Raw genomic sequence first — 24,124 nt, 5'->3', positions numbered from 1 at the left:
TTTAATGGTAAAATAAAAATTGTCAGATGCTTTTAATGTCACCAATTAGTTTAATAGTCATGATATTGAGAAGAAAACTAGAACTGGCAAAAAAACATGTCTGAGTGATGTAGCAATGACCACCTTAAAAGATTAGGAATGTGGCTGACTCAATATACACCTATTAGATTTATATAAAGTGATGGGTATGGATACAGGTAGAGAATAGAGGGCAGCTAACATAAAGATCTGTGTAGCATGGCAACTGGCACTGAGCAGATAAGACCCGACCTTACAAAGCGACCCAGAAGTGAAACCTTGCAAGAGGGAGTATCTGGCAAAGTTAGCAAAAACAGGGTGTCAGCATGGGGTGTTCGGCCTTGAACCTCACTAAACCTCCTAGTCACATGTGCCAAAGACACAGAAATTGTCACATACACTTAGCAGGTCACCCTAAGTGCAGCATCTAGCCTTGATTGGGATTGGACCGGATCAAAGCAGAGAAGAAAAGGTGATAAGCCAATAATTCTGAACTTTATGTGATTGGGCCTTCTTATAAGCTGAGACCTTCTATAAAATATTCGTATATTTGGCAATAAAGTCAACAGTCATTGGCTGCTCCAGGAAGGTGTTTCTCCACGTGCCTGACATCCTTTGCTGGAAACTGGTGGGCAATGGGTTGGGGCATATTGCGGGGGAAACTGTTCCCCAAAAGAAATCTTGTACAGGCACTTCAACATTAAATGATTGATTCAAGGATGATTAGTGAGGGAATAGTTAAACCAGAGAGACAGTGTCCTAGAACTGGAGAAAAATGCATGGAATCTTATTGAATGGTAGCACTGTAGCACTGTAGCACTGTCCTCCCATTGTTCATCGATTTGCTCAAGAGGACCCAGTAACATCTCCATTGTGAGACTTGTTGTTACTGTGTTTGGCATATCGAATACATCACGGGTAGCTTGCCAGGTTTTGCCATGCAGCCGAGATACTTTCAGTAGCTTGCTGGGCTCTCCAAGAGGGGTGGAGGAATCAAACCCTGGTTGGCGGGCTGGCCACATGCAAGGCAAACACCCTGCTGCTGTGTCAATAACTGACCCGGTAGAGACAGATGATTTGGAAAGTACAAGAACCAACTCTTTGAGAAGACAGATAGGTACGAGACACAGGTGTGTGACTGGAGCAATATCCATAGAATGAGAACGGAACATAATCCTTTACTAAAGACAGAAGTCAAGGAACACATAACCTAGGGAGGAATGGGAAAAGTAAGGAAGCTAAGAGTTAATCACATTTCTAGTAGTGAGGTAAATCCATCAGTGGGGAGAGTAGGTAGATAGAAAACGCTAATCGAAGAATGTAAAAGCTGACATAAAGAGAAATCCCTGCTTCAGAGCTGTGTGACAGCCTGTCAGCTGGGCATTTGTGGACATGGTACGAGTCAGTGCAGTATTGTAGTAGTTGTTTTTCTCCCTAACAATGCTTGACTGCCTTGGGGCAGAAACTGTAGTTTCTTATAGTAATAATGCAATTTCTGTATTTTTTGAGGCTGCACCCATCTGTGTTCAGGGCTTACTCCTCGCTTTGTGCTCAAGGATCACCCCAGTAGTGTTTGGGGGACCAGATGGGGTACCAGCAACAGAATTGAATCTTGACCAGCTGTATGCAAGGCAAGCGCCTTATCTGAAGTGGTATCTCTTCATCCCTTAGCAATAATCGTATTAACTGGAACATAGCTAATGTTACTAGGGGTTGAGACATTTTGCACTTATTTTTGTAATTTATTTTCTAGTTTTGCATTGATACTATTATAGGTGAAGAAACTCAGAGACAGAGAAGGTCAATAAGCAAGAAAGGGCCAGAGATGATTACAAACTCTAGAAACTAAATTCAAAAGATCACATAATTCTCCATTCACAGTGTAGACTCTGCTCAAGAGTCATTAGATATCAACTATACTGAACAGCAGCACAGAGTGGCTGAATAATTGAGTATACTTCACAGGATTTTGTAAAGTTCATAAAGGCAAATAACTAATCACACACAGATCATCGAAAATTCACAAGTGTGGATGTACTTCTCTCGTTGCCCTTAAGGAGCTGGAGCTGTGTGACCATGAAAGGCCCGAGGTGGCCCCTAGAGAGAAGGTGCCCATGACTTTGCATCTAATAACACAGGTGGACCAGCAGGAGCTGGACCCTGGCAACTGAAAGGTGACTCATCATAGGTAAATGCATACATGCACAGGGAGGGGATGGGCTTGGGTGAGCAGATGGACCACAGGGTGTCCTGCCCAGACCTGCTGGTAAGTAGAGACAAGCAGCTCGCCGGCCCCACAAAATAGGCTCCATCGTCAGGCGGTGCCTGAACACTGTCAGCTAGGGAGCACCCGCCCCCCCCCCCCCTTCCCAATGCTCCTGCTGGTAGTAGGGCCCAACTGTGCACACAGGTCACGCTCAGTGCCAGCCCACTCAGGTCTGATGCCCTTCTGACCGCCAGCACCACCCATGGGGCAGTTGTAAAGCCCAGGGCTCAGAAGCCTCGGGAAGGAACACCCAGTGCTCAGGATCCAGGAAGGGACGTTCAGTGCTCAGGAGCCACGGGGAGGAATGCCCAGTGCTCAGGAGCTGCGGGATGGGATGCCCAGTGCCCAGAGTCACAGGGAGGGACGCCCAGTGCTCAGGAGCCGGGAAAGAACTCCGAGTGCTCATCAGCCGCGGTGGGAAGCCCATTGCCCGGAGCCGCGGGGAGGGACGCCCAGTGCTCAGGAGCTGGGAAGGGACACCCAGTGCTAAGGAATCAGGATGGGACATCCAGTGGTCAGGAGCTGCAGGGAGGGACGCCCAGTGCTCGGGAACCACAGGGAGGAATGCCCAGTGCTCGAAAGCTGTGGGGAGGGAATCCCAGTGCTCAGGAGCCAGGAAGGGACGCCCAGTTCCCAGAGCCGCAGGGAGGGACACCCAGTGCTCGGGAGCCACGGGGAGGGCTTCCCAGCGCTCAGGAGCCACAAGGGGGACCTCCCAGTGCTCCAAGTCCCAAGGAGGGACGTGCAGGCCCCCTTAATCTGCTGGTGCTCGAGGCTCCTGGCGTCCTGGGAAGGTCTAGTGTGGTTACCCATAAGCGGGGACAACAGCAGGATGCCCCTCTCCGGCTGCGGCGCGGGGTCTGGGTTCCAGCCGGGCTCTCCAGCTCTGGCCATCTTCACGTCTCTCTGTTGTTTCCTGGATGCCCTGTAAAGCCATATGCATCTGCTTGTAGCCAGTGCAAGCGAGAGCCCTAAACACAGATTCCCATGAAAATTGAACAAAAGAAGAGGGAGAGGCAGAGTATGTTAAATGTCTCATTAGGCCTTCTGTCTGATTCTCATTAGACCCACTGACTGCTTCTCATTAGGCTCATTGCCTCAACTTCTTTCAGGCCCGGAATATGTAGGCCAGTGCTTATTGTCATGGTTGGTTGAGAAGATCTATTTCATTTATTCACAAATTGAATGTGGCTTCTGAAAAGTCCCAGGAAATTTCTGTTGGCAAAGTAAAGACAAGCTTATTATAGTTATTTGCTATTTTTTTGAGTAATCTTAAATAGGGTGGGCAGAAGAAATCACTTAAAAGATTTATCATGAAAACTTCAAACCCTATGCAGAATTGGGGCATTGATGGAATTGTCTAGTCCTAGAGACCAGCCTTAGGGGCAGACCGAAGCCATGGGTGATCACCAGGCAGTCACAGTACCACTGGGCTCTGGGAGGAAATGTTGGGTTATGTGGCAAGATGCCCAGAGGGCAGATATGCAAGAAGTTAGCTGCCAGGGCATAGCAACCAGCTGCAACTCCTGTCCAAACGCCCTCTGATAGAATTTGACTTGTGTTTCGAACTGAGGGCCAGATGATAACACAGAAAATTTACCAGAGAGTCCAATTATATGTGTAGTGCATTGCCTGGTTAAAAAAAATTATTATTTACTATACGCTCTAACTAAAATAAATCTTTGATCTGTTCAACTAGAGAGAAAACTTTCAAAAAACTGTAGGTCAGGAATGGAAAGAAGATCTGACATGGTGTGACAAAATTATTAAAGCTAAATCTGAAATATCACTAATAAATAAATGAATAAACACTTCCAGTGAGAGAAACCTATATTCATGAACATTTGCTGAAAACGTGGTAAGCAAGTTTCTATTTTCTATAACTTAAAATATCTTTTTAAAAGAACTGATTTGCAGTTAGTTTTAGGCATATAATATTGAGTTTTAGTTGAGTTTTCAGCATGTAATATTTCAACACCAACCACACCTTATTGTCTATACTACTTTTTAAATCTGCTGTGGGCCCAAAATGATTTAGAGTCATTTTGGACAGATGCCTCCATTTTTTTTTTTTCAGATAATCAATTTTTTATTTTAAGTGATAAAATTTTGAAGTAACATAGAAAAATGTTCTCGGTTACACAGAAAAGCTTCACGTTGCCCCCCACAGGTATGCTCTGCAGCTGTGAGCACTTTCTCCAGGTGGTGGGGGAGGAGGTAGGCTATGACTTCCTGCAGGCAGGAGGGTCTGCCCTACACTGACTGATGTTTTTTCTTCTTGTTGTGACTCTCAATCGCCCTCCTGAGGGCTTCATCCTGGACGAGATCAGACAACCTCATGTCTTCGTGGCTGCAGCCAATTTTAGGGCGAGGGGCCTTTTTCTTCCGCTTCTGCTTGAACTGAATCATGCGAACAGTGGCTTCCTCTTCATAGGTGTGGCCACAGGCTTTATTTTTCATGGGCCTCTTCATTTCCTGCTCTGTAATGGGCAGATAAAGTTGGTCTGACTTTGGGTAACAATCATATCTTCATCAACTCCTTCTGTCCTATCAGCTTCTCTGTCAGTCAAAAGACCATATTGCTTCTTTAGGTCTTTCAGCTGCTGTTTAAACTGTACGATTTTTTCGTTATTTTGAGAGTCTGCATCAGAAATCTTATTCTGTAAAGCCAAAAACTTCTTCTCCACTAGTAATTTCAGAACAGGTATTTCTTCGGGACGTTCTTCTTTTACATGATTTATTGTATTTCGGACAGCCTTAACATAATGACTTAGTTCCCAATCCATTATAGAAAATTCAACCATGCTGTTTTCACTACTCACTTCAGTCTGAGTTTCCACAAGATCCAAATCAACACTAGAAGCTGTGTCCATTCCAGAGCTGATGCAGGCCTGGAAGTTCTTTGAGGAGGAGAGAGCGGATTCTACAGTGCTGAATGATATAAAACCAGTTGAACCTGAATTTAAACTGGAATGCCCTGGCATCTTGAAATTACCTGGCAGAAGACCCGCTCCGACTAATCTGCTCTCGGCAAAGCAACTCCCCCAGACGCCTCCATTTTTAAAGTCATCAGGCTTAAAATCAAAGAGCTGATTTTCATAAGGTATTACTTTTTTTTCCTTGAGTGATTAAATTTGAAAGAGTATATTTGGTAGCTTCCAGAAAGTAATTTTTATCTTTAATTAAATGTGCAATCTGGATATGACACAGACCATATATCACTTAGACACCCCAAGAGGAACATCTGTGTAATTAGATATCCATGGAAGACTTGATCTTTCTTGTTATCTTAGGCTCCTGTTGAGATTGAGGGAGAGAGAAAGGTGTAAAGGTGTCTCTACTTAGAAGCTTCTCCAGAAAAAGTGAGGAGGGTATATTCCAGAACAGGGGGTTGGGGGAGATGACAGAGTGGGAAGGCAGTGACTCCTTTTAGATATGCTCCAACTACACTGTACCCTACAAAGAATGATGGCTTCTCCTTCGTGTGTTTTTTTTGTGAATTTTAATTGATTACTTATTTGATTTTTGAACCACAACTGGCCATATCAGGCCTTATTCTCAGGTCTTTGATTAGGAATCACTTCTTGGGGTGCCTAGGGGACCATACACAATGCCAGAAATCAAACCGGGTTGGCAGAGTGCCAGGCAGCTTCAGTACCCACCCCACTATGCTATGTCTCTGGTCTCTTGTGTGAGGCTTAAATGTCCCATTTCTGAGATAGAGTAGGAATAACTATTTTTTATTTTGTGCCCTATAAAATATTTTTCTTAGTACATAACCACATCAATAAAATTGCATATTCATAAAGTCATTGACTTTATGCCAGTCTTTAAAGAATGTACACAGAGCTTTGAGAGCACAACTTGCTGGTATGAAAGAATAAAGCCATTGCAATGTTGATTGAATTACAGCTATTTCCTCTAATACTGACTGAGAAGCAACTTAACATCCTTTGTTGAGCTGCTCAGATACTTTCACAAGTACTATCACTTTGTTGGAATCTCCTCTGGGTACTCCAGGAAACAGATAACCCAGACTACAATGTTCATTTCCAGTAATCCGAAACAATTGCTTTCTTTCTCCCCTTTTAAATTGGTTCTTGAATACACTGTTTTATGAAGATCGTATAGTTCTGGGCATTAATATCTGAAAGAGACTTTCTTATTGGTGACTGGGACCATGAGTATGAGGATGACAAAAGCTTTTGACTCCTAGATCGTTTACAAAAATAAATAAATAAATAAACCAGTTCAGAAACAGGCTAGAACAATGGACTGAAAATGATCTTGGCCTTTCAAGTGCTTTATCCTTTCCAAAGTTCCAATGTGAGAACCTGATCTCCCAGAAAGTATTTCTTTTATTGCCAACCATAGAGAATCACTGACAAAACTAATTAAAGAATCTGAACCTCATTCTCTTTTTCGTTAGCTGACCCTCAACCAGGGTCTGGACTCAAAACAAAGACACTCTGAGGCAGCAAGATATAGAATGTGAAGCAGTGCAGTGGGCTGTGAGCTCACATTCTCCTCTCTGAAAGAGCCACTTGAATGAAAATACCTCATCTTCTCTTATCCCTGCACCCCTCCCCTAATAATGGAAAAAGCTTTGGTTTGCCATCAGAAATAATGAAGTTTGAAGTTCCTGAAAGTTATGCATTTATTTGACTCAACTTTCCACCCTTTCCTTGAATTCTGACAGCCAGGTCAAGTGGGTGTGTGCTCAAGGAAAATTAAGTACTTTGCAAAGGGACTTAAAGAAATATGTTTGTTTCAGGTTTCAGATACCCTGAGGATAATGGTCATTGATTTTCAGGCTTAAGACTCTGATAAAGACTTGAATATGGGAGTAGACTTGTGAACAACCTGGCCAATCTACTTAAAGAGATTCTGCTGTCAAATACTTGGCCCCGTTCTGGATATCCACCCTTCCTGTGTTTGATCCTCCTACACACACACACACACACACACACACACACACACACACACACACGCACATTTGAAGTTTGCAAAATTTGGTGGCCACGGTAACATGAAATGGCCTTGTTGATGGAATATCTTGACTAATTGAAGACTTGGTAAAAACATGTAAAAGTTATATAATACCCATGATATTAAGGGATCTATTAGAACTTGCATCTTTTATTAGTTGTTATTTTTCAAAATAGAGGTTTTAGGAAGGCTCTAGAAAATCATTGTCATTTTATTTATATGAAAATATTACTATTAAAGACTCAATTTAGTTTTTGAAGAGTAGTAAACAGAAGGAATTTTATTTTAAAACCTATTTTCATTGTGTCTTAACTTTGCTCAATGATCAGAGTGATTGAGGCATCGTATGAGAATATAATGTGTGTCATTTCTCAAGCTGTGCACTATTGCTACTGATCTGTCTACTCAAGTGTCTTTGATGAATTTAGATTCCTCTCAAAGTCAAGGTCTACTAAATCCAAAGTAAATCTCTTAGAGTATACACAAGAATGACTAAATATAAACAAGGGTGGACTTCAGCATATGCTGGGAATTGAGCTTCCTGTCTTCCTCTCTGAGTCTTACCACAGTTCCATTTCGACCACGGGCTTCCCTCAGGACAGCACTCAGGGAACTAGGTGCAATACTTTGGCACTCAATATAATCCCCTCACTCTACAGACCTGACATTTAGGGCCAAATAGGTTCTAGGAAATGACCAAATGCTTTACTTAGAACTTTTGATGAAAGGAAGAGTCTGCAGGATAAATGATGAGTGGAGCTACATTATACAATCCTAGAAATATAACCAAAAAAGATAAGTGAGAAAAAGAAAATTAAAATTTTTGGACTTTTTGACCCTGAGAGCAAGGAAAGTACTGCAAGTAAAGGTTGTGGTGACAATGGGACTTAAAGGAATAACTGAGATCCAAAAAAAAAGTGATATGTTCCTATGAATTTTTAAAAACCTCAGTGTTCTACAGCTATGTATAATATATTATTTTGTCTTCCCTTAACAAAATCTTGGGTATATTCCATAACTTCCTGGTCACATTTGGTAATTAAAACTTGGTAGCTTAATTTAAAACCTTAATTGCATATCCAATTTACAGCTAGACTGTGACTCTGGCTGCTTCATAAAGGAGGAGGGGGAGGGCAAGATTTGGCTCTGCATCAATTCTATCCTCTCCATCAAACTCTGCTCTCCTCAGGCAGACTGAAGGAGAACAAGGGAACTTGGAGAAATCCTTCCTTAAATGTCCAATTGTCCTGGGAAGGGCAATGCCTCTTATCATTGTACTGATTCTTACTGGTTCATCTACTACTTCGGGATTTGAGACAGGTGGTGTGTGTGGTTTTTGTTTTTCTCACCCTTAGCACTGCAGCCTTGTTTAACATTAGTCTTGTGTGCTGATTCCCTTTCTGACATTACCAAGTAAAGGTGTTTATTTGGTGGTTACTAGAGAAGTGTTTCTAATATCTTCACTGATGTCTGGACTTAATGTAATGACAGTAAAAAATGCTATCTTCTTTCATATAACCCAAACATGAAAGACAGATTGAAGTGCTGTCTACATTTCTGTCCTTCATAGGTATTTCTAAACTGTTTCAGTTTTGATATAACCTCAGTGAAGCAGATCTATGAGCACTGGTTCATGCACTGTTCCTACACACCACACTTCAGGGCTACACATCAAATTTTCCCCAAGAGTTCAGACATACTCTTCTATGGAGCTTTGAAAGGACCCTCTAGTTGGAGAATGAGAAACTAGCTTCCACTTTTTTTCACTCATTATTCATGACCTTCCTAGTAGGCTCTTGGATAGAATTCTCTCATTTCACCTCAGAAAGCGAAATACCTTCCTTATTGATGAAGATTGAGAACACTGCTGAAAATTCATTATTCTTGCCATAGTATACTTGACTAACTACTCTCCTGTTATCTCCTCTACACTCGTAGGAGCTTAGAGGGCAGTACTTGGTGGACAGTGGGGCCACTGCCCTATGCTTTCCACTCACACTGAGATTATGCCATTATGCATGGCAGCTGATCAATGGGTCTAGTTAGACTAAGAAGAAATATTTGTATTCAGGACTATCAAATATTCTGTTACACTAGCAAAATTGGACCTAACTTTGAAAAAGATTTGAGAAATATGTGGTTCTAAAATGTAATTTATGTGGTAAGCGATGAATAATTGAATGAAAGATTACATTTCACACAGCCCGTTTTAATTATTTATTTTCTGAATGTTTTATAAACAAGAATCAAATAATAAGCTTTTCGCATGATAATTAAAAGGGTACTGAACTGTTTACTTTCTCATGTCATAGGCACGGTGCCATAAAACAGATAAAACTAGAGTCACAGGGGCATATATGTGTCACTTGCACTATTGCTTAGAATTCCCATGTGAATAGTGCTAAAAACTTAGAGCTCATAAAAGCATGGGTTCAACCATCATCCATCAACCACCCCATTCTTCTTTCCATCCATTTCCACCCTTATTATTATCACTTAAATGATTATAACACAATGTTTCATAGTGTGGCACAATAGATAGTATTGTTATTTTAAACAACTTATTTTAAACAAGTTATTTTTAAAAATTTTTATTAGTGAAACACCATGAGGTACAGTTATAGACTTACAAATTTTTGTGCTCGGGTTCCAATTATACAATGATCAAGTACCCATAGCTCCACCAGTGCCCATTTTCCACCACCAATGATCCCGGTATCCCTCTCACCCCCTCTATCCCCCCATCCTCCCCTGCCTCTGTGGTAGGGCATTCCCTTTTGTTCTCTCTCCTTTTGGGTGCTGTGGTTTGCAAAAGAGGCATTGAGTGGCAATCATGTTCGGTCTATAATCTGCTTTCAGCATGCATCTCCCATCCTGGGAGGATCCTCCCAACACCCTTTATTTGGTGCTCCCTTCTCTATCTGAGCTTCCTTTTCCCCTAGCAGGTGTGGCTGGCCTCCAAGCCATGGAGTGGACCTTCTGGTACTTATCTCAACTATTCCTGGGTGTTAGTCTACTGTTTAAACAAGTTATTTTAAACAAGTAACCTAGATGAGTCTGCTTACCTACAGCTTGACAAACTAATGAGACACCAAAGTTTATGAAACTCTCAGATGGGTGTCTTCGCACCAGTGAAATCTCTGCTCAATTTTGTCAGTGGCCTTTCTCAGATCATGCCTATAACTCATAAACATTGCTAGCATGCTTTCATTCACATGCAAACTGATGGGCATATTTGTATCATGTGAGACTGTAATTTGCTCAGTACATTGGGAATTATATTTTGTTTATTTGTTGAGTTTAGGAGCACCCACCTGTGCTCAAGTCTTATTCTCAAGACTCTACACTCAGGGATCACTCCCACTGGTGTACAGTGGGAGCATATGCAGTGTCAGGAATCAAATCTGGGTCACTGTGTGCACTGCAAGCATCTTACATGATGTACTATTTCCCCTGCCTCACTGGAAGTTTTCTATTTTTTAAATGAATTTTTAAAAATAATTCACATCAAAAGTAGACAGATCATGCCATAAAATAGTATACTTTCTACCAGAAAGGTATTTTGCTTTTATGTTGACTGCTCTCTATCTTTTCAAACTCTGATGTTAAGAATTGTGCCTACTTGCTCATTGTGACCCCCAGCCCTTGCTTAGATCAGCACCTGCCAGTAGGAACATTCAGCAGCAACGACTCAGTGAAACACATCGACATGTGGGAGTAAAACACAAAGTTTGCCAAGATAATCAGAAGATATTGGTAAACTTTATTTCACAGTGTACTGAGGAATGAGTGGGTTAATCTGAGGGCTATTTTTAGAACTGACCCCCCTTTGTCAAACAATTCAGGCAGAGACCTAGAAGCAGAAACAGAGAAAACATGTCTATAAAATAGAGCTGCTTGAGTGTGGTAGAGATTCCTAGAGGGAAGGAACACATGAGAAGGAGTTCAGTGTGGGTAGGCGGAGGGGAGTTCGAACCAATGGTCAGATTTTATGTTTGGTCCAGATGGTAATAGAAAGCCACTGGAGGGTCATATTTACACATTTTCAAAATCCAATTAGGGTGCCACATGTTTTTATGGTCTAATCACCCATTTTGGACCCATTAAATAAGTTAGTTGAAAGAGAAAAACAAAGGAAAAAAATAAAATGATGTGTCATTCAATAGCATTAGAGAATTAAGGGATAGGTGTGTGAAATTGGAATTTTTGACCTAGTACCACAATAATCTAAAGAAGGTCCTGATGACTGACTCTAAAAATGACCAGGACCCATACTGATGTCTGAAAATATGAGCAGTGACGAGAAAAAAAAACCAAGAAGAAATGGTGGTGCTTTGGGAGTGAGAAAAATAGGCATCTCCGTCCCTCTAAATACCTTACACGCCACTTAGGATGGAAGCATAGACCAGCTGATTTCTCATGCTGAATTCCACAATTTGGGTTGTACAGTTCTATAAGAACTCTAGTTGAGGCCCACAAGGAGGAAGCAGCTGTGTCAGTGGAATTCCCTCTGGAGCAGATGGAAGTCCAGCTATCCAGATGGGGTCAGGCAGAGGCAAGAGGAGAAGAGAGAAACAAGACCCTGGGAAACAAAGCAGAGAGCAGGCAGCAGCCTTTGTTGGGAGTGAATACCCACTGCCCAACCTTTGCTCAGCTTCTGCAGCAAACTGGTACGTAGAGGAAATGGAGTGAATCAACAAAAAGAAAGTGGAAAGAGAGGGAAAATGTTTCCTTGAGAGGGAATAATAATCCTGAATCTCTTGTGCTACTATTATGCAGTTCTTAGAAACTCTTTAGTAGAGTATAGCTTTCCAGCTGGGCACCCACAGCCTGAAAACTTTCTAGAAAAGCAGGTACTGAGAGTGAATTCCCCCGTCTGCCTACCCAACAATATTTCTCAAGTGACTCATAAAATTTGTGAAGCACTTTGGTTTTTTTTAAATTTTTTTTTTTTATTAGTGTTGTGAAGCACTTTGTTAGAAGCTTGGAGCAAACTAGGTACTGTAAAATCTGTAGTAAGAAAAATAAGAGAATTCTAATCCCAGGAAACAGTGCAAGTGTTCCCGTGCCTGCCAAGTGAACCTGGATAGGGCATAGATATTAGGCCCACCCACATTTGATCATCCATGGAAACAGATCCACAGATGAACATTTGTGTTCGCAAATAGAAGTTTTTGGAAATGCACTGGTAGGAGCATTTCTGTTCTTCTCCATCTCAAGTTAGCTTATTGTTTTTCAGCATATAATGTGACTGACAAGCTACTGTTTTTCACATAAATTAGACCTGGTTACTCTCATCAGTTGTCCTGTTATGCTCTCTCTATGTTTCACTTTATATTGCATCCTTCTGTCTTTGTTGAAGGCAGCTGCAGATCAACTGAGGAGTCTAAATTGAGACAAAACTGTAATTATTTCCCTTTCAGCTAGAAAAATAATGATTCCCAAGTTTCTTAAGCGTGGAAATTTCCTGGAATCCCACCTTGTTCCAGGGCCTAGAGACTCTCCCTTGTTAGTTATGTGAATGTTCTGCCACTCTCTAATGTTTACTTATACATCCCCTGAAGTCCCAGGCTCCACCAAACTCAATTGACACCGTGTTTCACCCATGATTCCCTCTAAAGCTTCTTACTGTCCTTCTTTGTAATGTTTGGTCTCTGTAAACTGGAAGTACACTATTAAGTGGTAAAATTAATGCTTGAAGTGTCCTGAGTCTGGGTTCAGTTGTTTCTCTACTTTGTGATCCTCATCAGTTAGGAGCAACAGCACAGCGGGTAGGGCATTTGCCTTGCATGCAGTCAACCGGGGTTCAATTTCTCCACCCCACTTGGAGAGCCTAGCAAGCTATGAGGGTATACTACCTCTAAAGCAAAGCCTGGCAAGCTCCCCATGGCATATTCTATATGCCAAAAACAGTAACAAGTCTCACAATGGAGACATTACTGTTGCCCGCTTGAGCAAATCGATGAACAACAGGATGACAGTGCTACAGTGCTACAGCGCTAGAATGTGTGATTCCTTCCCTTGTTAAAAAGGAATTATAGTACTGGATGCTAGTAAACTTTTTACTGAAAGTTCTGGTCAGTTCAGCACCTACAAATTAGCAAGTGCTTACAAAAGACAAGTGGCAGCTATGCAGTGCCTCCATTGGGATCCATGAGATGATGCTGTATAGCCAAAATCAGCAGTACACCCAGTCCCTCATATATAGTGATCACTTCTGTTTTCTGTCCACAGGATTGTGTCAGTACATGCACAGAATACCGACACCCACACATTGAAATTCTTTAATTATATCCAGAGTCACTCAAGAAGACTCAAACTGAAGTCATGAAGACAAAATCAATAAATCTATTGTGATAAAGCTATCAATCTACTTTTGGACCCTCAGGCTTTATGATGAAAATTATAAGTGAAGGTGAAAAGGCTTGGTTGTTTAAGTACTTTCACATTTAGAACACTCTGTCTAAGCAAAGTTAAATGTGGCCAGCATAATGACCCCATCTGCAAGTCACCAGTGACCATTCAAGTAAAGGAGCTCAGATAAAATCTCATACTGTTATTTGTTTCACTTGTCCCACAAAACCTATTGTGCTGTTTCAGAAAAATGATAAATATAAATGGCACTTAACTTCAAACTGTGGAAATAATGCATAGTTTCTGCTCCTTTGGCTGACCACTCATTTATCACAGGTCATTTACATAGAACTGAATGGCTTGGTAAACTAATCACTAATCTCTTTTATGTGGTACTCTGTTCTTTTATTACATCATGTGAAATTGGTTTGATGATTTCAGTTCCTTCTCTTGGGATCTATAACCCAGTTCATAGATGAACCAAAAACAACTTGGCTGAACCCATCAGCTTGGGTCCACATCAGGGGACAGTTGTATCTTAACGTTGGACTCATTGGTAGCCAGTGAGTCAGTTCTGACTTTGGGAAGGCTTTGACTCAGGACTTCAATAAAAACATAGCAATAAAAATTCAGTCTACTTGTGTGCTATTGCATAGGTGTGTACATAGGTGAATATAAGTGTGCCACGCTTATACACGTGTGTGTATGTGAGTGTAGTGTGTTTGTGTCTGCAATGAATAAACTGATTTAGAAGAGCAGTTATTCTTACAGAATCCAAATTCTTATTGCTTTTCTTTAAACATGGAAACATTTACCTTAGTTTCCTTTCCACTAAATTATCTTCTTGCTTCTTAAAAATAGTAGTTCAGATTCCACATGCAGTTCCAAACCTTTTAAATTACCATAACTATATCTCCTGTCCACATGATTTGTGTATATTTTTGGGAGCGCACCTAGTAAGTGGAATGTTGTAGATGTGAAGCTGAATAACTCCTGAGCCTGAACAAAACATGTTCTTTCTGTCTTTCTGATTTTCTCTCTATTATTTTTTCTCTCTGTGACTGTGCCTTTTTCTCCCGGAATCTTTCTGGTTCTGGTTCTGTGGTTATTTCTTTCTCTCAATCTCTGCCTGTCTCTAGGTCTGTCTGCCTGTCTTCTCTGTCTCCATACAGATGCTTTGAGAGTACTTAACAAACCCCAAAGAAGTCTGGCTTCCTAAGGGCTGTGTGCTGGTGGGGAGAGACCTGGCTGCAGAGATGCTCATGTTCGAAGCCTGGCTGGCACCTGTGTCCCAGCAGAAATAGCAGACATGTGCTGGAGGAGAACTCAGCTTCACAGGGCCCTTGGCCAGGCTGAGTGCACAGACTTTAGAAGCACCCCATTGACGTGGAGTGATCCAGAGGAGCAGAAATAAATTGTTCCTCTGAATCCAGCTCAAACAGCAGATTTATGAATAAAAGAAATTCTGGAATTATTTTAAGTAACTATATTTGTGAATGGGATTGTACCCAAAACAGAAAATGGTACCGTATATCCTGTGATATTGGCATGGTGCTCTTTTTATTTAAGAATTAAAAAAAATTGGTGAACTATTACTCAACTCAAAAACAAACCAAAATATTTGACTGAATTCACAAGCCAGAGTTCACACAGGGCACAGTCAATCAATTCTGACTTCTGAGATGGAGGTTAGTCTAAAGTGGAAGCTTGCCTTAAAGAAACAGTTAATAAAATACCTCAAAGTGTGTATAATACACTATACCCATGCTGACTTTCTGGGTTTAATGTTGTAGCATAATTACATATGACAGAATCATTGGCACAAATTGGATGAAGGGTGTGTGGAGTTACTCTATATTGAATCTTCAATTTTCCAGGAAGGTAATTGTTCAAGGAGCTGGAGAGATAGTACAGCTGGCATGGTAGTTGTCAGGCATGCTGCCAACTTCAATTCAATCCCAATGTCCCATATGGTTCCCTGTGCACTTCCAGGACTGATTCCTGAGAACATAGTCAGAAATAAGTCCTGGGCACTTCCGGGTGTGGCCCAAGAACCTACATAAATAAATAAATACTTTTAAAATAAAGTGGCTATATGGAAGCATGTGCATGCCGTCCACATGTACATGCATGTGTGCATGCTTGCGTGTATGTGCGTGCGTGCGTGTGTATGTGTGTGTGTGTGTGTGTGTGCAAAGCTAGAAAGTAGACTGAAGATTGGTGTGGTCTGGCAAATTCTAAATGCTCTGATGGAACTAACAGTGGATTCTTAATACCCTTCAATTTGTTAAACATATTACTGATTAAAATGTTTTAATTATTATTTTATCATAGCAGTAGGGCGTTTGCCTTGCATGGGGCTGGCCTGGTTGAGCCGGGTTTGATTCCTCCGCCCCTCTCGAAAGCCGGCAAACGACTGAGAGTATCTTGCCCCCACGGCAAAGCCTGGCAAGCTACCCACGACGTATTTGATATGCCAAACACAGTAACAACAAGTCTCACAGTGGAGACATTACCGAGCCCACTCGAGCAAATCGATGAACAACGCGAGGATAGTGCTACAGTGCTTCATATACATTTTATTAATTATTCCATAGAGGATGGACTCAGAGGTTTACTAGAAGGAGTATGAAGTCAACTATAAAAATGACAATATGCTCTTCCCAAGAAAGAAGGAAATGAGAGACTTTTTAATTCAAGTTAAGTAGCACCATTTTAATAAGAAAACCATCATAGTGACTGAAAAAAGAGGCCGGCAAACTGTCAAAGAACCTCACCCTCACTCTGTGAGCTCAGGTCTCCTTCGCAGGAGCCGGGTGGGCTCAGCAATGTGAAGGCCAGGTTGAAGGTGAGTGTTACCCTCAGGTAACTCTACCAAACAACATTAAAGCTAATAATTAGTTTTAAATGATGATCAATGAGATGGTTTTATAAATAAAGAAAGTGAAGTTATAGCAAATTATACAGCACAAAATCCCTCATTTTTGAAGACTAAACTTTCTGACTTTCTGGTTTCTCATTATTGCTAAATTTCATTTGCTACTAAGTGGAGGAATATGAAGAATACAATGCATTACAAGTGCAAGAGTTCTTTAGAGTGTCCATATATGAGGCTCCCAGATTTATTAGACACACTGTATGCAGTCTTTACAGAAATAACAATTAATTACTGTTTCACTAGAAATTTACCTTCCTTTAGCAAATAGAAAGCACTCTGTCCCCCACTTAAATCAGAGGTACTATTGCCTTTATGGACCTTTTCTGGAGCAATGTATCTACTGTAAGAAATATTGATATATAAGAACAAAATTAGCAAAATTAAGAACTATCAAATGCACACACAACACATGTAGAATTAATTAAGTTTCTGAAAAATACTGATAATTTTGAAATTGTTAAAATGAAAAGAGAAATTCTACTGCAGATGAGCCTTTTAATTAGAGGAGAGACACAATTCTATACTAATAGTGATGTGGGTGAGGTGATGACAATGAGGGAAACTTTCAGTCTGCAGTGATCCAGTGCTCTTTAAGCAGTCAGGAGTGAAAAGAACAATGAAATGGGTAAGGTTCAAACAAGATTCCCTCAGAAAGAGAATAAGAGAATAACTGAAACAGAGGGATTGACTGTAAGTGCACACACAAGCTAATTTTAAGCAATTGATTCGGCTAAAATTAATAGAGATTCTTATGCAAGTGATGGTGAAGAAAGTATTTCCTTTGTCACTTGGGGCCCGCACCATGCATTTCTCCTGGCTCTGTGCTCAAGGTTCAATCCTGGAAGAGCTCAGGAGAACTTAAGTGAAAAGATCAAACTGGGATCCTTCTCGATGCAAGGCAAATAATCTGTGTACAATTTCTCTGTACCTGAGATTTTTTTATAATAAAAAAATTTAAGTTTACAAAATTGTCCTCTAGTTCTAACATTTCTCCTATAGTATATGCATTGGCAGCACTGTTTTTTTGATTGATACCTCCTATATTTTATAAATGAAGAATTCTAGTTGGAAAGATAGTACAAAGTTTAAGGTGATACTTGCCTGAACAAATTGGATCTTGCTTACCAGATTGGATCTCTGTCTTCATATAGCATCCTCCAGCACAAACAGAAGTGATCCCTGAACACAGAACTAGGTATAATCCCTGAGCACTGCTGAATATGATCCCCAAAATAAACAAACAAGCAAATGATTCCTGGGCCCTGCACTAGAAATATTGAGTTAGTATTTGAAAGAGTCCTGAAGCATTGCAGGTTTCAGTATTCTCAGATGCTTTTGGTAGAACAAGATAGAAATCAGAGGGTATTTCAGGGTTTCATTCTTTCTATGTGCTCTGAAGTGATGAAACTGGTCACAGGAGGTTCCCGATGAAGTGTTTCAGACACTAGACTCTCTGAGGCATGACTTGTATAGTATGGCTTCTCTTACACAATGCAGGGTCACATTCTACATGAACTTATTTTAAAAATTTTCTTTGGACATATTCTTTGGGGAGTGTGCCTCAATCGGCTATGGTCAAGTATTACTCCTGACTTGGAGATCAGTACTGGTTGACTCAGGGGACATTATGGGGTACCAGAGATTGAGCCCAGATTGGTAACTTGAAAGGTAAGCACCTAACCCATTATTTTCTTTCTCAAGACTTGCTCAATCTTACTTTTGCATTTATCTCCTTTGGCCAGAAATTCATGTGCATGTATCTCTGAGTTCTCTGTAGTGCCTTCTCCCTGTTCTGGCAGCATTCCACCATGCAGAATGCGTCTGGTTGGAACATTGCTGCGAGGCATGTGTGGGAACAAGATTGGCAGTGCCTTAGAAGACACACTCAGGAAAGACCCTTCTCAGTTAAAACCATGCAGCACAGATGTTCTGAAGGTTTGGTGTCTCAGGGAAGTGCTTAGCCTGGAGGACTTGTTTCAAAGATAAGGCCTTTTGGGTTCCCAAAGCCAGATCTCCCAGAGGCAGAGCATTTGCCCTGGCCTTGCTTGTGGGAGGCTCTGACTTTGATCTATGAAATTACCCAAAGCTGCACCTCATTTTCCAAGTATGATTTTCTGGGACTTGGTCTCAATTACAAGCAGTGTTTGCCTCACAAGCAGTTAGGTTCATTTATACAGGCAACTTCTGCTCCCAGAACTCATTCATCATTGGAGTGCCAGGCCCTATCCATCCATGCTCTAGCACTCCTCATGTATCAGGTGAAATGTTAGACTTTAAGGAAGTGTAGGAAATTTCTATGAACATCTGAGAATAGGTGCCAGTCTTAATCCCAAGGATGAATTTTATATTGATGGCTTGAATTATTGGTAAGGGATAGTGTCCCAACCTTCCAATGCACATAAAGATACATCTTGGGAAAGGTAATTTTCCAGTGGCATTGTCAGAGAGAATATTTTTTACTTGAAGACACTTGTTTCTTAGCTTTAATTTTATTTAAGGGAAATAAATATTTACATTTATTTTTAATCCGTTATTTCACAAAAATTAAGGAGGCGCACTGTTAAAACTCTGTTTAGAGTCTTATTTTAAGAAGTGTTAAAAAAGACAAAGCAAATATATTTTGTATGATGATGGTCCTTTTAGTATGTCTTCACGTAGCTCTGATTCTGATTCATACATTGTCTCGTAGTTTTGCTTTCAACTCAAATTTGTTGTTTTATCCTGACTCACAACAATGACAGAAAATCTAATAAACACATACTTGTTTTCAAAAATGAAGGAGTAGAGAGATAGCCAAGATGGTGGAGTGATTACCAAGTACTCTCCAAGGATTATACTTCACCCACAAGCACCTGAATGTGGTCTCCTGGGTCCCTAAGCACCCTCCTAAAATCTCTTGTGAATTTTACATCAAACAAGTTTCCCATCTTACAGTAACTCAGTTAATGTCTTACATGTCCTTTAGTGTATGTACTTATATGTATAAACCAGATGTTGAATGGGTTGCTCTGATCTTCACTATCTAGATAAGATGACTTGGACCTTCATTTCATTGCTCACCCCAGGATGCTGGCAGATTCCCAGGATCTCACATTCTAACATTCACCTGTGACTTGAACTTCCTGCCTCCTTTGAATTTCATTCTCCACTCTACGGCCTACAGCTGTGGCTTTATTTTGCTTTGGCTATAGACCCAAATGTGAAGATGGAGTTCTTTCCTTGATTTGATAATAACAACAAATCATCCATGCAAGGACTTTTCAGTGCAGAGGCAAATTTAGTTCAGGATGTGAAGATCATTACACTTGAATATTGGACATCTTTTTCATTGGAATTCTTTGGTCACATGCCATATAACTCAGCCATTAATTTTTCCTCTTCCTATTCTGTTTTGATTTCTACCTCTCCCAAGAATAAATAATATTCTTCACTTTCTTTTTCTTACAAAAATTAATCTAAGAACAATGCCAATGACATTGATTCAGGGATTCTCTTTCTATGTGTCAGTTCCTCCGTAATTTTGACATTTTTAGCTTGTGTCAGGGACTTTAGTTATTGGAATCATCCACATCTCCATATATGGAATGAAGTTTGATGAATTTTATGCCAAAGCTAAGGGAATTTAGAAAAAGATATTCCACATGGTAGGAATTTTATAAAATATATAACACATTTTTCTTCATGGTTCTTAGGAAACTCCTTCACATCAAGAATACAAAAGGGACAATAATGGGAATTAGGGATTTTTAATAAACATTTCATTGAAGATAGAAGTTAGTGAGCCTCAGCACCCTCATTTAAACCATGAAGAGATGGCTTCAGGATGTTTTCCATTTCACGTTATGGTCTTGGTTAAAAGAAAAAAATTTCTAGGTTGACTTGAATACCTCCAGAACTCTTGCTGCAAAGGGTCCAATTTATATAAATGACAAGTTTTATGATAAAAACCAAGATAACATTTTGAGAACTAGATTAGAAAGAATTGATAATAAAACAAATAAATTTCAGGGATCCATACATTTCCAATTAGATATTTTAATCTAATAAAGCCCAAAGAAGTAGTAGATGACAAAAATAAAGATGCTTAGTATAAGTCAAGGACTTTTATACAAAAACTATAAAACACTGCAGAAATAAATAAAAGACGACCCATCCACTGTTCAGGGTTAGAAGGACTGAAATTGTAAAATGACATTCTTGCCCAATTTATTATGCAAATTCAATGCAGTTCCTATAAAAATACATCCGTAACATTTTTAAAGACATATATAAAATAATGTTAAAATTCATATGAGTTAATAAACCTCCCCCCCCCCCCCCCGGAGCTCAGAAAGAGAAGGGAACACCAAATAAAGGGTGTTGGGAGGATCCGCCCACGATGGGAGAGCATGCTGAGGGTAGACTGTTGACCAAGCATGATTGCCACTCAATGCCTCTTTTGCAGACCATGGCACTCAAAAGAGAGAGAGGGAAATGCCCTGCCACAGAGGCAGGGTGGGATGGAGGCTGGGGGGGAGAGGATGCTGGGATCCGTGGTGGTGGGAAATGCGCACTGGTGGAGGGATGGGTGTTTGATCATTGTATAATCGAAACCCAAGCACAAAAATGTGTAAGTCTACAACTGTACCTCATGGTGCCTCACTATTAAAAAATAAATGAATATAAAAAAAATAAACTTCCCCCCCCAATTGCCAAAACAATCTTAAATTTATAAAAGAAGTTTGGAGGATACTCCTAGCCCAGATTCAAAGTATAAAATAAAGTCATAGTAATCAAAACTGTGCGGTGGAGATGCAGCCATCAGAAGCCACAGTCCACTAAGCATTGCCTCTAGTAATCTCTGACTGCAGGGTCAGCAGTAAACCCTGAGCACTGCTGGTTGTGATTCCCATATCAAAACAAACTAACGAACAAAAAAACAGTATGCCACTGAATAAGGACAGATTGTCTGACCAATGGAATAGAATTGAGAGTTCAGAGATATATCCTCAGTTTATAGATAGCTAACTTCAATAAAACAACAAAACACTTTTAAGTAGAGTAAGAAAAGTCTCTCCAACAAATGGTGCTGGGAAAGCTGATCAGTCACATGCAAAAACATGAAATCTGACCTCTTTTTCACACAATGCACAAAAGTCAAATCAAAGTATATTAAAGACCTCAATATTCGACCTGAATTCATAAGTTATCCTGAGGAAAACACAAGTAGAACACTTCATGATATTGAATATAGAAGGATCATCAATGATTCAGTTCTACTACCCATCAAATGGAAATTTAGATAAACAAATGAGATTATATCACACTAAGAAACTTCTACAAGAAAGGAACAATGACCAAAATCAAAAGACAGGCACAGACTGGAAGAGAAGACTTACTCACCACTCACTGACAAAGGTTTAATATCCAAGATATATAAAGTGCTGTGAGAAAGCAACAAGAAAAAAAAATCAGGAAACTCCAGCAAAAATAGGGAGAAAGCTCCCCAAAGAAGACAAAGGTGGTCAAAATGCATATGAGTAAAGGCTCTGCATTACTCAGGATCAGGGAAATGCAAATCAAAATAATAGTGAGATATTGATTTATACCAAGGAGACTGACACATATCACAATGGACAAAAACAACAATATTTGATGTGGGAATAGTTACTTTCATTCACTGCTGATGGGAATGTCAACTGGTCCATAGAAACAACACTGATATGATTACTCCATAAACCCTACTGGGAAACAATATGGATGCTACTCATAAAAGTAGGAATTGAGTTTCTAAATGACACAGAAATTTCACTTCTTGGAAAAAGCCCCCAAATTTCTAAACTGGAAAAGGCACTTGTACTTCTAAGTTCATTGTAGCACTATTCACAACAGCTAAAATACGTAAACAACCCAAGTGTCCAAGAAAATATGATTGAATAAAGAAACTGTGGTACAATGGAATACTATTCAGCTAATAGAAAAGATGAAATCCTATGATTTACTGCTATATCGATGGATTTGGAGAGTATCATGCAGAGTGAATTTATTTAGAAAGAGAGAAACAGATACAGAATGATTTCTCTCATGAGTGGGATATAAAGAAACATAGCTGAGTAATAACAAATGCCCAGAGCCAGAAGCTAAGAACTGGTCTTAAGCAGGAAGCTTACAGAGCAAGGGTGGGTTTGAGGGTGGGGATAAAGGGAAACACCTGGGACTGAGGAGGAGGAAGGAAGTGGATACTGTGAAGGAGGGAGAATGTGGTGCTGGAATTATTAATGCAGAAAACCTGCCACTAACAGAATTACAAACCACAGTACTTAAAATTATTTTAATTTTTTAAAAATTAAAAAATAAAGATGCTAAATGATGAATTTCCTCATGTTATATTAACTATTTGTAAGATTATTTAACAATAATTAATAATTAAAAGATATTTTAATTGGGTTAATGATTATTTTAAGGGTACCATTGAACTTTTTTTTATACCTTCATATAAACAACACTGATATGATTATTTCATCAATCCTAAGTATTTTGTTAGGACAATTGTGAACAAATTTTCTCCATCAGGGTTTACATTTAAAGTTTAAAAATTAACAATAAATTACCAAATTCACAATAATTTACAAGTTGCTGGTAATTTACATGTCACATACACTCCTTTGCTGCTTATCTTAGGTGCATTTGAATATTCACTTCCATTATTTCTACATGAATGCTCTCTTGATATTATTACTGGTAGGTTGATTTATAATATAACTCTCCAAGGACAGAATTATTTCCTAGCCTATTCTAGTTCACTTTGCTTTGGTCCAGTCCTATATTTAAGTATTCATTTAAATGGAGGAAATAGAAACAAAGAATAGGTTATGACAAATGTTCAAAGGACCAGAAACTGAGAATAAGTGTTCAGTAGGAAGTTTACCTCAAGGGAGGGAGGAGAGGGCATAAAAGTTTGGAGAGAGATTTGGCATGGGGACAATGAAGGAAGAAAGTGAACACTCTGGTGGAGGGTGTGGTCAATGTGTTATGCATGATACTCTATCATCAACAGTATTCAACATAGATGTGTATTTTGACAGCAGGAGTTGAGGTGCTTGACTTCCACAGGACTGACCTGAGTCAATCCCCAGCACCCAAGATGATCCACTGAGCACTGTCAGCACTGCAGATCTCTGAGTACAGAAACAAAGACGAACTCTGAGTGAGCACAGCCAGAACAGAACAAACCAAAGATAATGCATTTGGGGAATCCTACCTGCTCATAGATAAGCACATATATTTGCATGGCTATTCTGTTGTAGATGACAAGGTGGACCAGGAATTACACAATGTCTGACCTTTCTTGGTCATTTCACTCTTCCTGGAGCTGTGAAGGCAGTCAGAAGATCAAATTCTCCAGTTTTACATTTTCCTTCTGAAAACAGTGTGACGATTTCTCCTGACTTCATAACCTCAGCAAGCTTTCTGGGATTTGCATATGTGGCAAACAAACACAATGCTTTTTTCCCCACTTATATTTTTCTCAAATCATAAGAAAACTCAAGAAATTAAAGTAGTCCTTGGTATTTGGCTAT

General features: G+C 40.0%; 1 pseudogene; it reads right to left on the bottom strand.

Moving 5' to 3' along the window:
- Positions 1 to 4,531: 4,531 nt before the first annotated feature.
- LOC130022729 (E3 SUMO-protein ligase NSE2-like) lies at positions 4,532 to 5,323 on the bottom strand (annotated as a pseudogene).
- Positions 5,324 to 24,124: the final 18,801 nt, after the last annotated feature.

The sequence above is a fragment of the Sorex fumeus genome, unplaced genomic scaffold (genome assembly GCF_029834395.1).
Source record: "Sorex fumeus unplaced genomic scaffold, SorFum_2.1 ptg000020l, whole genome shotgun sequence".
NCBI classification, from domain to species: Eukaryota; Metazoa; Chordata; class Mammalia; order Eulipotyphla; family Soricidae; genus Sorex; species Sorex fumeus.
The sequence above is the reverse complement of the archived record's forward strand: the minus strand, read 5'-3'. Positions and strand labels throughout refer to the sequence as shown.